Raw genomic sequence first — 15,953 nt, 5'->3', positions numbered from 1 at the left:
CCAAGCTCAGACGGATCGACAAGCCCTACAGCAAGCCTTACAGTTGCAAGCTGCCACATAGGATGCCCTTAAGAAAGTAACAGAAGCTGTGGTCGCTCATAGAGGCATGATTCCTGCTGCCCGGGGAGGATCCAGGTTATTTTTTTACAAACTTTGAAAGGGTGGCTAGAAACTTCCAGTGGCCGGTGGAGAAATGGGGGCACTTCATAGCACCTTTACTAACAGGCTTGATGCAAGGGGCCTACCAGGCGACAAACCCCAACGGAGACACTAGTTACGCCAACATAAAAAGAACCATCCTAGAAAGGATGGGGTGGATCAGGAGGCATATCATCAGAAGCTCTGGGAAACCAAACTCTGCAATGGGCAAACCCGGAGGCAACTGTACTATCGGGTGCACGATCTAACGGAAAAATGGCTAAAACCAGCCAGCTGCACCATTCCAGAAATCTTGGACAAAGTGAAGTTAGAGCAATTTGTAGATGCACTGCCAAGCAATATGCAACGATGGGTTCGACAACACCACCGACCCACTCTCAATGAAGCAATAGACATTGCCACAGCATTCCAAAAAGCAGGTGGAGCCAGGATAAGTCCCATGGAAGGAGGAAACAAAATATTACTTCCTAGACCCACGAATTTGGGGGATACCAAACCCATCAGAATAGATCCCAAGGGCGCGACATGGCCCACCACAAGCAGACAAACCCAGTGTTATGATTGTGGGGAGTGGGGCCATATAGCCCGGTTTTGCCCAAGGAAGAACAAACCAGAACCCATGGAGATTGGTTGTATTCAGAACCGGGAGTTTCGAAGGAGAAGAGAGCCTTATACAGTGGAAGTTCGAGTAGACGGTGTACCCCGACAAGGCCTGGTCGACAGTGGGAGCGAGCAAACCACCATCAGACCAGAAGTAAGTGTCTCGGGGAAAAAAGGGAAGCAAGAAATATCGGTAAAATGTGTGCATGGGGACATAAAATCTTACCCTTCCAATGAAGTCAACATAGAGGTTAACAGGGTTAGCACACGAATGGAGGTAGCCACCATGCCTCATATACCTGCTCCTGTGTTAATAGGGACTCACCTCCCCAACTTTGATGACTATGTCAGAGAGAATGAATGGTTAAGAAAAGCTCCTTTTTCAGAAACAGATATTGAAAGGAGTAGTGGGAGATTACCAAGGAAAACCAGAAGAGAGGTGAGGGAAGAGAAACAAAAATGGGTAGAAAGCTTCTGTGGACTTGTAGATTGGATTCCGGAAGATAAAAGGGCCTCTTTTAGAAGTGAAACCCTAACAGACCCAATTTTAAGGAATGTCCTTGAACAAGCAATGAAAGACCCAGAAAGTACAACCACTTATCCAAGGTTCAAAGTACAGCGAGGACTTCTATACAGGGTTACAAAAAAAACCTGATGAACAGGAGTTGGAACAACTTTTGGTACCTATTAGTTTCAGACAATCCAGACGGGAGGTCACATGGCCAGAGAATAAATCCTAGATAAAATCTTGGAGCAGTTTTACTGGCCAGGGGTTTACAGGGAAGTGGCAAAGTACTGTGATGAGTTCCCAACATGCCAGAAATCATACCCAACCAAACCAAGACGCGCCCCATTAGTGCCTATGCCATTAATAAAAGAACAGTTTTTTCCGGATTGGAATGGATATAGTGGGTCCACTGGAGCCCAGTAGTCACGAGTACCAGTATCTGTTGGTGGTGGTGGACTACGCTACAAGATATCCAGAAGCCTTTCCTATGAGAGGAACTAGTACCATCCAAGTATGTAATCAATTGATCCCATTCTTTGCCAGGGTGGGAATACCATCAGAAATAGTAACAGATCAAGGCCGAAATTTTGTATCAGAAGTGATGCGAAGAGTATATCAACAGCTGCAAATAAAGCAAATACGCACGTCTATGTACCATCCCCAAACAGATAGTTTAGTAGAGCGCTATAACAAGACCATTAAGCTAATGCTCAAGAAGGTAACAGCACCTACCGGGAAGAATTGGGACAGAGCAGTACCATGGGTCCTAATGGTATTTTAAGGGATAGCCCACAATCTTCAACAGGCTTCTCACCCTTTGAATTGTTATTTGGTCACCAACCGAAAACAATACTGGATATCGCCAAGGAAGAGTGGGAAGATCAAGAGGATCCTACCACCCTAACAGACTATGTGATCGAACTCAAGGATAATCTGACTAGGATGAGGGAGTTGGCCCAAACAAACCTGGGAAAATCCCAGTCAGCCCAAGAAAAATACTACAATCAGAAAACCAGAGTTTGTCAGTTTAAGATAGGAGACCAGGTGCTAGTGTTATTGCCCACTAGCCAGAACAAGATGCTGGCCCAATGGAGGGGGCCTTATAAAATAATGGCAGTGTTAGGACCAGTAAATTACCTGGTGGTGGGAGGCCACCAGGGGGCGCGCAGGCAATGGCTGCCTGAACGTACTGCTCCCACCGAAGCCCGGCGTCGAGAAGGGATTGAGCCCCCCCGAGATCCCCTGGCAGGCCCAACGCGGTGAATTGGACGGGTGACCCCCCCGGGCACCCGTCTCGCGAAAGAGCGGAGTCCGGCGACCCCAGGGTCCCCGAGTTCGGGACTAGCGACTCTCGGGCAGGAAGAGAGGCGCGGCCTGGGCGGCCCCAGCGCCAGAGGAGAGACGAGGCCTTCCCGCACTCGCACGGGCACTCTGCCCGATCTGCTCTCCCCCCCCGCGCGATTACCCCATTCTCTGGCCTGGGGGAGCTGCTTGACCGTGGCCCGGGCCCCGGAGGCACTGAGGACCCAGCAGCGGTTCAGGAGACAGGCTCCCTTTGCCCTTCCCCCCACCGCCCGGACCAGAGAGTCAACGAGACAGCGCTCCCTGCCCAGGGAACCGTCCCTGGGTGCTCGCGGTCAGAACCGCTCGAGCGGAGCGGGCCCGCGAGTGGAGGCCCCCGCCCCATCAGGAATCCTCGAGGCGGGCTGCCGCGGCCCCCGGAAGTCCCAGAGAGAAGTGGAGAGAGCAGCGGAGACACAAGAAGCCCCGGTACCGCTCCCCCTCAGGGGAGTGGGCGAAGGTGAGCAGGTCCCCCACACCCGACTCGGGCGGAAGGGGGCCCCTGGAGCGTGTCGGCTCCAGCCAGGAGGGTCCAGTTGGGCGCCCCAGCCCACCCCGGACAAAAGTCAACATCACTGGATTCGGGGTTGCCCGGGTGTGAGGCCCCTACTTGTTGTTGGTGGGGCGTGTGCCCGCCCCCCCCGCAACACGAGAGCCTACAGGGGGGCGCTAGGGTCGCAAAGCCCTCCACCCCCTGCCCAACGAGGGGGGCCCTCCTGCTCTGGCCACACGGGCCCTGCTAGATACGACACCCTTCCAAGGGAGGGCCAGGAGAGGTCCCTGACCATCGTGACGGATCTCGATCGGGGTGTGAGGCCCCCGCCTAGGGACAGGCGGGGCATGTGCCCGCCCCCCCCAGAAATTAACGACCCTCAAGAAGCAGCTAAAGACCACCCGACTCAAGAGGGGTGACCTCGCTTGGCTTCCCCCCCTTGAACACGCCCCCCCGAGGACTGTCCCGGAAGGGGCCCCCCCACCCCCTGCCAGGGCCGTGGCGGTCGGCAAGGCGGGGAACAAGGAAACACCAGATGAACTGGCGGGAATCCTTACAGGGATACCGCTTCCAGGAGATTCCCAGAGGTGACAAGGGTACGAGCCTCAAAAGAACTATGGCCCAACCCGAAGACGCGGCTCCCTCCTCAGCGGCAATGGAAAGAGGCTTTGCCTCTATTTTGCAGGAAATCAGGGACATGCGCTCCGACATTGCCCAGAAATTTGAGAAAATGGACCAGAGGGTGGACAAGGTCGAGGACAGACTGTTACAAGTTGAGGCCAACCAATCGTCAACAGCGACCCAGGATATACAAGTATGTATGAGGCTAGAAGCCCTGGAGAAGAGGGACGAGGAAAGGGCCTAACAGATGGACGATTTCGAAAACAGGGAGAGGAGGAACAACCTCCGAATCTTTGGGGTGCCCGAAATGGAAGGGGAGACGGAGAGGGATGTCACCCGAGTGGTGAGGGACATCATCACCCTCCTATTCGCAGAGGAGATGACAACTGAGCTCACATTCGACAGGGTGCACAGGGCGGGGGGCAGAGCGGGGGCCCCCCGGTCGATTTTGGTCCGGTTCCACTATTACTCGGAGAAGACAAAAGTGCTGGAGGAGGCCAGAAAGACCAGAGAAATCACCTACAATAATGCCGAGGTCTCTATATATCAGGATCTCTCCGCCTAAACGCTGGCCAAGCGCAGAATGTGCCGCCCCCTCACGCAGCTACTCAAAGAGAAGGGTGTGCGCTATAGATGGGGCTACCCATTCTCCCTGACTTTTGAATACATGGGACAACGCTCAACCTTGATCACGGAAGAGTATATATGAGGAGCTATTCAAGAGTACACAGTGGACTCGAACCCCCGGAGGGCCCGGTGGGGCTGGAGAACTTCAGACCTAGTGGCCCGGCCCGTCCGGAGAGAGGAGACGGCGAACCGGCGCAAGGAAATTTAGAAAAATGAGCACTCCATCCCCAGCGAAGGACGGAGAACGAAACGATTCGGAGGACTGAGAGCGGGGGCGACCCGCTAGGTCCGGGACAGATGTGCGCAGACTCAGAGATCTTACCACTTACACCGTCCCCACGAACAGCAAGTATATGGGGTAGACAGATGGGACGCAGCCGGGGGGGGACATTGGGGGCTCATGGTGTTGAGCTTCTTAAGTGAATTGCCTGGCCGAGGTGGGCAGGCTGGTGGTTCGGCCAAAAGCCAGCGATGGCGGAACTAATTGGCTGGACGCCGGTTGGGGGGCAGGGGTGTTTACGGGAGTTGGGGTTGTTCAGTTATGGTTGGGGAGCGGGGGGCAGTTGGGGATTTGTTCTAAGCCCACCCGGGGGGGAGGGGTGGGGGTAAAGGGGAGCACAAAGTAGAACCAAGGGAGCATGCAAGGAAGAGAATTATGAGGGTGTTGACCTAGAGGGAGGGAATTTTAGATTATGTCTGAGAGTCTGCCTACCCTGGGAGTGGGCTCCCTCAATGTACGAGGCTTAAACACCCCCACAAAGAGATCCCTGGTCTGCAGGGAGTTTAGAAGGACCAGCCTCGACCTCCTCTTCTTGCAAGAAACTCACTGGTCACGGGGGAAGGAGCCCAAATTGCGGGGAGGAGGAATTGGGGAGGTCTTCAGTGCATCCCACAAGAGCAAAAAGAGAGGGGTGGCCATCTTGGTGGTGAGGAATATAGGTTTCGAGAAAGAGGCCATGCTGAAAGACCCAGAGGGCCGCTACCTGCTGGTGCGGGGATCCCTGCAGGGGGCCCCACTCACCCTAGCCGTCATCTATGGTCCAAACGAAGGCCAAATTCAATTTTGGGAAGAGGTGAGGGATAAACTCAAATACTTTGTCCACGGGACGATGGTGGTGGGGGGGACTTCAACATGGTCCTAGACCCAGTCCGGGACAGGAAACAAGCTGGACCTCAGTCCTCTAGGGCGGCAGATGAGACCATGACACGTAACTTCCAAAGGGTCAACTCAGAACTGGGCCTGGTGGACACGGTCCCGACCCCTAGAACGAACACCCCCTTCTTCACTTACTACTCATCCATGCACACGTCATTTTCCAGGATAGATTACGTCCTGGTGGACGAGACCCTGCACCCATTCATCACTGGCCATAGGTTTGACCCCGTCCCCTGGTCTGACCATGGCCTGGTCCGAGTCACCATAGCAAGGGGAGGGCTAAACGACCACAAGGGGAGATGGAAGTGTAACGATTCCCTGCTGAAGGACGAGGTTCTAGCCCAGGAGGTACTCGATGCCATTGCGGACTTCTTTGAACTTAATGACAACGGCGAGGTGGGTTCACACACCCTATGGGACGCTTTCAAGGCTACCCTACGGGGAGTCCTGATTAAAATGGGATCCCAGAAGAAAAGGGAAAGGGAGGCCCAGGAAAGGTATCTGAGGGGAAAAATCGCCCAACTCCAACCGGGAGGCCCCCCCACGGAGCCCCTAGACCGTGACCGGGTGGCCGCCCTGGACGACTATAGGCTTCAATTGAGAGACCTCCTCCCCCATAAAACAGAGAGAAGTCTCCACCTGGTCAAACAAAAGTATTACAAAAAAGGGGACAGGGCGGACAGGATTTTAGCTTGGAAACTGAGGGAGGTACAGAGAAGCAGAATGGTGAAAGCAGTGAAGAATGAGGGGGGGGGTAGGCTATGATACTCCCCACATTGGAGAGGCCTTCCACCGATACTATGAAAGGCTATATTCGTCCAAATACAACGGGGACGAGGGGGAGATTGAGGGATTCCTGAGTTCTATACAGATCCTGACCAGGGAGATGGTGGAGGGGTTGGAGGGTCCGGTGACCGATGAGGAGGTGGAACACGTGATCAGTGGTATGAAGGTGGGCACTTCCCCAGGCGCGGATGGCTATTCAGTCTATTTTTACAAAAGGTTCCGGTCAGCCCTGGCCCCCCACTTGGTTAGAGTGTTTAACGCGGTGCTGGAGGGGGGTCTCTCCCGGACTCCATGATGGAGGCAATCATTGTGGTGCTCCCCAAGGAAGGCAGGGACCCCTCGGAGTGCTCCTCCTACCGCCCGATTTCTTTGTTGAATATTGACGTAAGGATCCTGGCCAAGATTATTGGGAGACGGATGGAGGGGATCCTGCCGAAACTGGTCCACGGAGACCAGGTGGGGTTCATTACGGGAAGACAGGGCTCAGATAACATTCGTAAAACCATAGATTTGTTCCACTGTGCCCAGGTGTCGGACCTAGACGCGAGCGTCCTGTCCCTGGACTCGGAAAAGGCGTTTGACCGGGTTGAATGGAGATTCATGGAACTCACCCTCCAGAAGATGGGCTTTGGGACAAACATCAGGGATTGGGTGGCTGCGTTGTACAGGGCCCCTAAGGCCAGGGTCCAAGTGAATGGCAGATTATCAGACCCCTTCCCCCTCTCACGGGGAACAAGGCAGGGATGCCCACTCTCCCCTCTAATTTATGTCCTCACCATGGATCCCCTGGCAATAGCAGTCAGAGCACACCCAGACATCAGTAGGATCAGGAGAGGTGATGTAGAATTTAAGCTTTCCCTGTTTGCGGACGATATCCTGGCCTACCTGGTGGACCCGAGCTCCTCACTCCCCCCCATCCTGTCCCTGTTGACCGCATTTGGGCACTTCTCGGGCCTAAAGATTAATGCATCTAAATCAGTCCTGCTCCCCATGAGAATTCGGGACTCGGGCCTAGACTCCCTGGACAGGCTGGAGGGGATAATGGTTGGGAAGTCCTCTATTCAATACCTGGGAGTCCTTCTAACTAGGGACCTAACCAATCTCGCCCCTGCCAACTATGATCCCGTTATGTCACAGGTCACAGCTGATCTAAGGAGATGGGGCTCTATGATTCTGTCCTGGTACGGCCACATGACGGCAGTGAAAATGAACGTACTCCCACGCCTACTATACCTCTTTACTGTTCTCCCTACCAGCGTCCCCGACCAAACCTTTAGGGTCCTTCAGAACGCGGTGCGCGAGTTCACATGGCAGGGCAGGACCCCGAGGACCGCAAAGGCCGTCCTTACCTTACCTAGGGAGGAGGGAGGGTTTGGGCTGCCTGACTTCCAACTTTACTACCGCGCCGCCCAATTACAAGTCCTCCTGGAACACATGAAAGAGGGGATGGGTACATACTGGTTGTACCTGGAGGACATGGACGCTCACCCACGTAAGGTTCGGGACCTCCTATGGGCCCCACGCAGATTTATTCTGAACAGACTCAAATCCCACCCAACATTGGGAGTTCTCTGGGCAATCTGGAGGGAAAACCCCCAGACGGCACACCTAACATCGTGGCCGTCTCCAATGTCATCCCTTTGGGGTCACCCCCTCAGACTGGGAAGCAGGGGGTTCCGCAATGCACAGTCCTGGTCTGACTCAGGGATGGAATGGGCTGGGCAACTGTTTAGGGAGGGGGAATTCCTGCCATACGAAGATTTGAGAGACGCCCTCGGGCGCGAGTCGCTCTCCATATTTGAGTACCTCCGCCTGAAGGGAATCCTATGCGACCAATCATGGGGCCAAAGTTTAAAAAGACAGCTGACCCCCTTTGAGAAACTACTCGACACTGCGACCTCCAGGAAGGGGGCGGTATCTGGGATGTATAAAATTCTGAACACTGTTGACCTGGGGAGAAGCAGGGGGTTCTGCACCTTTTGGAAGGATTTGGCTGGGGAGGAGATTTTCGGAGGACTCCTGGTCAAGGATATTTAAGGTAGCTTTCCATGGGAACTTGTTCACAGCGGACATGGAACACAACTTTAAGATCTTACAGGGGTGGCATAGAGATCCCGCCAAGCTGTCAAAGATGTTCACGGGTATATCCCCCGCTTGCCCAAAGGGATGTGACCAGGTAGGCACGAGGGGTCACATGTGGTGGCACTGCCCGAAAGTACAGGCATACTGGGAGAGGGTAAGGGGTTGGATCGCTGAAGTCACGGAGGAATTGCTTCCCCAGATTCCTCTGACAGTGCTGCTGGGCCTCCCCCCAGAGGACACAGGCGTATACAGATACCCTAGAATGTGGGAAACAATGTTGCGGGCTGGGAGGGTGGCCTTGGCCCAGAAATGGAAAAGCCCGGAGACCCCCACAAAGGAGGACTGGCTACAAAAGGTTAAAAACATGTTCTTGATGGACAAATTAACGACAATGATGAACAATGACTTGAGCTCATTCCAGGCAAATTGGTACGGGGTGCAGCAGATTTGGGGATGGGAGGTCCACTGATCCTCCGGGAAGAACCATGGATGGAAAAGGGCGCCCACGGCCCGAGGGACGGCGGACGATATACAGCCAAACATGCAGTTAATGTTCTCGCTCTTTCCTGAGCTCCGGTCACACAAAGCTTACAACGTGTCTCCCCATAAAGGGGGTTCTACTGGGACTAAGTTATTGGGGGGGAGGGTTCGTTTCGGGAGGCTGAGGGGGGGTTTGGGCCTATGACTTGTATACTCTTTGAAAAAGCTTTCTGCCCGTTTGTTACATTATGAAAATGTCAATAAAACAAAGTTTGAAAAAAAAAATTACCTGGTGGATCAACCCGATCAGAAGGAAAAACACAGAATTACCAAGTAAGCTTACTGAAAGAATGGAAGACCACTGACCGAGTCGTACAGGTAGCCACCAGAACGACCCAGGAACATGCATTCAGTTCCGTTCAGTGGGGGAATCAGCTCAACCCAGAGGAGAAAAGAGAAATGAAGGAACACCTTGAGCCCTTAAGAAATGTGTTCTCCTTCTCCCCAGGAAGAACACACTTGGCTGAACACAAAATTGAAACAGAACCAGGACAGACCATAAGAATCCATCCTTACCGTTTGCCTGAGTCAAAAAGGACTGCAGTGCAAGCAGAAGTAGAGGAAATGCTGAGACTGGGAGTAATAGAACCTTCATGCAGCCACTGGTCATCCCCAATTGTACTGGTCCCAAAACCGGATGGTAGTATATGCTTTTGTATGGACTACAGGCAATTGAATACCATCTCTACATACCAAGCCTACCCCATGCCCCAAATTGATGAGCTCATTGAACAGTTAGGCACCGCTAAATACATTAGTACCATTGATCTGACAAAGGGTTATTGGCAGATTCCGTTAAGAACTGAAGATAAAATCAAAACCGCTTTTTCTACCACTTCATGTCTGTATCAATTTACAGAACAACCATTTGGCTTACATGGAGCCCCAGCAACTTTTCAATCACTGATGAATCAGGTACTAGCCCCTCATCACGAATACAGTGCAGCCTACCTGGATGACATAGTTGTATACAGTAAAACCTGGAAGGATCATCTAAATCATCTCACATCAGTAATAGAATCTCTGCAATCAGCAGGGCTTAACATAAACCCGAAGAAAACCCTACTGGCCGCCAATCAGATCCGATACCTGGGATATCTAGTCGGGGACGGGGTTATTCGACCCCAATTGGACAAAATTGAAGCAATCGGGAAACTGCCTATGCCCAGCAATAAGAAACAGGTCAGAGCCTTTTTAGGCTTCATTGGATATTATCGGCGCTTTATACCTCTCTTCTCTTCCATTGCCAGTCCCTTGATGGATGCTCTCAAATCATCATATAAAGGCGATCTGCTTAAAGACGAAAAAGCATGTAAAGCCTTTAAAGAACTAAAACAGATAATATCAACACAACCTGTTCTACGGTGTCCAAATTTCCAAGAAAGGTTTTTTGTACAATCATATGCCTCTGGGGTAGGTATGGGGGCCGTACTCTCACAAGGTAGTGAGACTGATCTACAGCCAGTGGCCTTTATCAGTCGTAAACTATTGCCACATGAGGTGGTGTATTCTACCATAGAAAAAGAGTGTCTAGCTATCAAGTGGGCGATTGAGACCCTCAGGTATTACCTCGCTGGCAGGGAGTTTACAGTATTCACAGATCATGCGCCACTACAATGGCTGGCCACCCACAAGGATTCCAACCAACGTGTATTGAGGTGGTTCCTTACCCTACAGGAATTCTGTTTTGAAACCGTTCACCGACCAGCGGCTTTCCAGTTAGTCCCGGATTACCTATCCAGAAATCTGGACCAGCCTGATCGGCTGGATGCTTTGGGGAGTGTATGTAACGGTCAAGATGGACAAACATACCCTATAGGAATAAAAGAGACTGTGGTTCCCCGAGACCAAGAGACACACCTGCTTGGGGAATGGTGGGGTCACGAGAATTCCGACCTAGGAGGAGAAACAGAGACTGGGAACGGTAACGAGGAACCTAAATCAGGAAGAGGCCCAGCAGTCAATGCCGAGGAGAATGGACCACCTTCGGCAGACAGGCGAGGAGACGGCATGCCATCGGACATGGAACCCCAGGGCGGGCACGCTAGAGTCGGAACGCTGCGTTGCTGCGAAGTGGCAGAAACACAGACGTTCGACTGTGGAGGCCGCCATAGAAGCCGAGGGGCCGCAGGCAGTGAGAGGCGGGGCTGCCGCGGCATGGGGGAGCCGCGGGTGCTCAGCGGTAGTGGCCAGCATGAGAGCCGAGGACAATGAGAGACGGCGTTGCTGCAGCGTAGCATTGCCGCCCAAAAAAACGACTCGACCTACATTGCCAGAGACCCACAAAACCCCTTACAGTATACCAGAAAAATGGGAGAAACTAAGCACTTACTTGGTCAGAGGAGACTGGAACATGGAGCTGGTGGGAGTCGAGGACGAAGGCAACTTGCAATGCTTCAAGGGAAAAAGGGGCGGGGCTTGGGAGAGTTTATATAAACTAGAAGATGAAGTGAACACTGATTGGCCTGTTAAGTTCTGCCTATATAAAGACAACGCTGTAAGGAGAGGGTGTGCTCATTCTTGGTTTTGTTGCAGATCGAACCAGGCAGGACATCAGGAGCTACAGAAGGCTGGTGGGGGCGTATGAGGACTAGTAGGAGAAGTCTTGCCAGAAGTCCTTATCACATTCCCTGCAAGGTACAGAGAAGAAACCCAGCATAAACACAGAGAAGAACATTGCAGCAATTTCTGCTTTAAGCGTATTTTTCTTTCCATCCTTTTTGAAAGTCTGAATAAAAGACCACTTTAATTTTCATCAACACCGCCTGACTGTCTCATTGTCACACTCCTCCTTTCCTTTCATCCTTCAAACTTACCGAACTTTCCTGGATTTTCGCTGCGCTCGAGTCACAGGTTCCTTGCCTCCGCGCGCGGACACTGTTCCTTCCTGGATCTGTCCTGGACAATCTGAACGAAACACGCTGGAATCCGAAGTCCCGCGCATGGGCTTATGTAAATCCCGGACCGTGCGGAAGAAGTCACAAAAGAAGGTCACAAGCAAACAGGAAAAACAGGTGGGAAGGGGAGAGATTTGTGACACCCATAACCCTCACCGGCAAGGTACCACTCAACAAAAAAAATAGTGCTGCTACAATTACTGTATCGTTTTCCTAACGTCCCAATATGGCCCGGTAATACACTGTTTGTTCAACTGAAATCAGCAATAATTGGCTTCCTATGGCACTCAGGCGCGGTGAGACTGAAATGGCCCACACTTACTGTGACAGATTGAGATGCCTAAAAATCGATACGGATACAGGGATGGAAGCCGCGGTTCCAGACCTCATGCGAGGCATGCAGGAACTCACCACAGAAGTTCAAAACCTTAAAGCTGAGAACGCTGCCTTAAAGCAGCTGGTATTGTCTTGTGATTCTGCTACCAAGGAAAGTGTGTTATTGGGAGGAGTGGTGGACAAATATGATGGCTCTCCAAAGACCCTTCGTGCCTTCCTAGATTCATGCTTGGTGCATTTCACCTTCAAGCCCTACTACTTTTCCACCCTTAGAGCAAAAGTAGGGTTTATGATATCACACCTCACTGGCAACGCATTAACCTGGGCAACTCCCCTAGTCAATTCAGGCGACGCCCTCTTGGATGATTACAATGGATTCGTGGAAGCCCTAAAGGCCATGTTTGATCGTCCTGAGCAGGTTTACAGCGCTCAAGAACGTCTTCTGGATTTTCGACAAGGATCCCAGGATATGCTTACGTATGTCACCCGTTTCAAACAATTTATGAAGGAAGCTGATTGGTCCCAAGAGGCTAACTTCACTCTCTTTCGCAGAGGGTTGAATGAAGAAATAAAGGATGAGCTAGTCAGAGTAGCTCGCCCTAATTCCTTCCAGGCCCTCTTGGATCTTTCCTTGCAAATTGATTTTCGAATCCAGGAAAGAAAGGCGGAGAAAAAGAATTTGAAATCATCATTCCCGAAGGCTGTCATAGATCACCATTCTAGCATTGAACCCGCAGTTTCTCTGTCCTCAGATCCAGAACACATGCAACTGGAGGCATTCCGTGGACCCATTACCCCACAAGAAAGGATCCGCCGTATTCACACAGGTCTCTGCATTTATTGCGCCTCCGATAATCATCTTGTCAGAGAGTGCCCTATTGCTCCTCCACGGCGTTCGGGAAACGCCAGCTCCCGTTCCTAGATGGGGCACAGTTTCGGGAGAATGATGCCTGCTCCACATCAATTCCTTCCTTGAACTCTCCTGTACAAAATAACCTTGTGATTCTACAAGCCTTTCTATCGCCTTCCAAGAAAGAATCCTACCCCATCCTGGCATTAGTGGATTGCGGAGCCATGTGCATATTAATAGATCATGATTGGAGCACAACTCATCACATTCCATGCAAAACACGAGAGACTATGCAACCTGTTGAAGCTATCGATGGAAGACCCCTGTCTTCAGGACCCATAACCCTTCAAAAAAAGGAGCTTCTTCTCTCCATAAACCACCATCAAGAAAAGGTTAAATTTGATATTATAAGATCTGCCCACTATCCAATGGTTTTAGGCATGCCCTGGTTACAGAAACACTATCCTTATATCAATTGGGCAGCAGGCTCTCTATTTCTTGGTTCGGAACATTGTGTGTCCCACTGTTTGTCCCTGAACACCTTACCAAAAGCCTCGGAAGACTTAAAAAAAAATCAACAAATACCAGTCACTGGGCCTCATTACGAGTTATGCCGGTAAGGGAAAAATGATGCCGGTATGTAAATACCGGCATCATTTAACGTTCCGTAGCATTCTGACCCACAAACCCGGTATCAACGGCACCGTTATTTACGGTGCCGCTAATAGCGGCACAGGCGCGTACACGCGCCTCCTCAGGTAGTAAATACCGGCATGCCGGTAATAGGGGGCAATCACAACCCACGCAAACATGCAATTACCGGCATCGCGAACACGGTAATAACGGGCTGCATGATGCCGGAAAAACAGGCATCGCGGACCACCCGCAAACAGCAACCAAGATACAAGGCAGCTGCCACAGGTGCACACAATCCCCACAGGTGGAGTCAAAGGAGGCTGTGCCAGTATGAACTGAGCACACCCACACACTGCAACCCCCCCCCTGGCGTAGCCAATGCAGAGTTGGCCATCACAAAAGGCGCACAATGAAACACCACACCCCTTCCCACAGGAAAATGCCACCACTAGCACCATCAAACATGGTGCAGGAGGACCCGCCCATAGTGATACAACCACAGCAGCAACAACAGGCAGCACAGAGGAGACGCAGGAGGAGAAGGAGGGCAAGACATGGCCAGCAATCACCACCAGCGCAGCCACCAGTGCCACGTAGGCAGCCACCAATCCCTTGCACCAGACCCAGCCCATGTAAACCAACCCCTGAGCAGACGCACACCCTGGACCGGTTGGACCGTGACACCATCACCACCATAGTGGACATGACACAGAATGACATTGCCAGCCACATCGAGATACGCACTGCCATCCCCCCACCAATAAAGGTGGTTACTGTGCAACACTTCCTGGCCCCAGGCACCTACCAACACACAGTGGACCAGCTGCATGGCATTTCACAACCACTACTCTCACGCATGCTGGACCACGTGCCTGGCAGCCTGGTGAGTTGCACAACTGTCCCATGGCTGTGCTGTGGGGACCTGATCAGTGCAGATGCAGAAGGGGGGGCTACTGCACCTGGGTGGCAAGGGGGGGAATAGTGCACCTGGGTGGCAGTAGCCAGTGAGTGGAGAGCGCATGCCGAGCCAAACACTCCAGACCTGAACTAGCCAAACTGAACCCGACACATCACTGGGCCACAAATGCCAAACTATGCATATGGGTGACGACAAGTAAGAGCCACAACCAGGCCACCATGGCAATGTCAAGCAATGCAGGACTGAACAGGATGGTAACCCTGGCAATGTGGCCAGTGTGAGCATGCATAATTGTGAGCATGCATAGAATACACATCATGAATTGGAGGGCAAACATTGCCGCACTAACACAGCACATCTGCCTCAGCATGCATGTTTACACCCTGCATCATCTATCAAACCACATCCAGTGTCCCACACCTCATTACAGTATCCATAGCATCTATGTGACTATTGCGTATACGTACAGGGACATGTGCATGCCCACAGCAAATAGCTGCCGCCATGACTGAGTGCCCTGAAAGTTTCCAAGTCAGAGTGACACACACCTATTCCAATCTGCCTGCAGGTGATGGAGGATATACCTTCAGGCCGTGGCTACTTACCCCAATGCGTAACCGCTGAACTGGCATGGATAGGAGTACAATCGCGTGCACACTCGTACCCGTGTTCTGCCTGAGCATACCTTTGGCCTGTGAAAGCGTGGTTACGATGCCAATGCAGTTCTGGTGGTGCTCTCCTATATAGGCCTGAGGGGGTGGCAAATATCACCATGGCCTGTGTCATGCTGCACAACAGGTGCGTCCGGAGGAATGTACCACTGCCAACTGACATAGACATGCATGGGCCGGGTGACCATGAAGGGGATAGAGACGGAGGCGAAGGAGCCCCCCTGCCAGTACATGATGAACGGGATGGCCATGCTGTACGCCAAGCACTAATCCACGTGTACATCTGAAACGCACGGACCATGAAAGGAATGTTCCAGTGACACACTGGCTGCATGTGGGCATGCACACTTGTATACTTAGCAGTTCACAACCGTACGCTATCACACATTGAATGTACATGCACAAAATTAAGAATGTCCAGCCATTGAATTGCTTGCAAACAACGGGTGTATTATTCACATACACGTGATAATATTAACATTCCCCTCCAAACACCCCAGTGAACCCCCCCTCCCACCCCACAATCCCTCCAAACACCCCAGTGAAATCCCTCTCCCTCCACACAGATGGTAAGTGTCCCCATGTGTGCATCGGACAGTGCTCCCTTCCACAATGTGTCCTGCCACAATGTCATTGTCCGTGCATTCATTTCTTTTGCATCTTGGTGTTGGGTGGTGCCATGGCCGGCCGTCGTGCGCTCCTCCTCATGTGACGCACCGGACTGGATTGGG

This window comes from Ambystoma mexicanum, chromosome 9 (genome assembly GCF_040938575.1).
Source record: "Ambystoma mexicanum isolate Mex_15411 chromosome 9, UKY_AmexF1_1, whole genome shotgun sequence".
Classification (NCBI taxonomy): Eukaryota; Metazoa; Chordata; class Amphibia; order Caudata; family Ambystomatidae; genus Ambystoma; species Ambystoma mexicanum.
Note: the sequence above shows the minus strand (reverse complement) of the source record.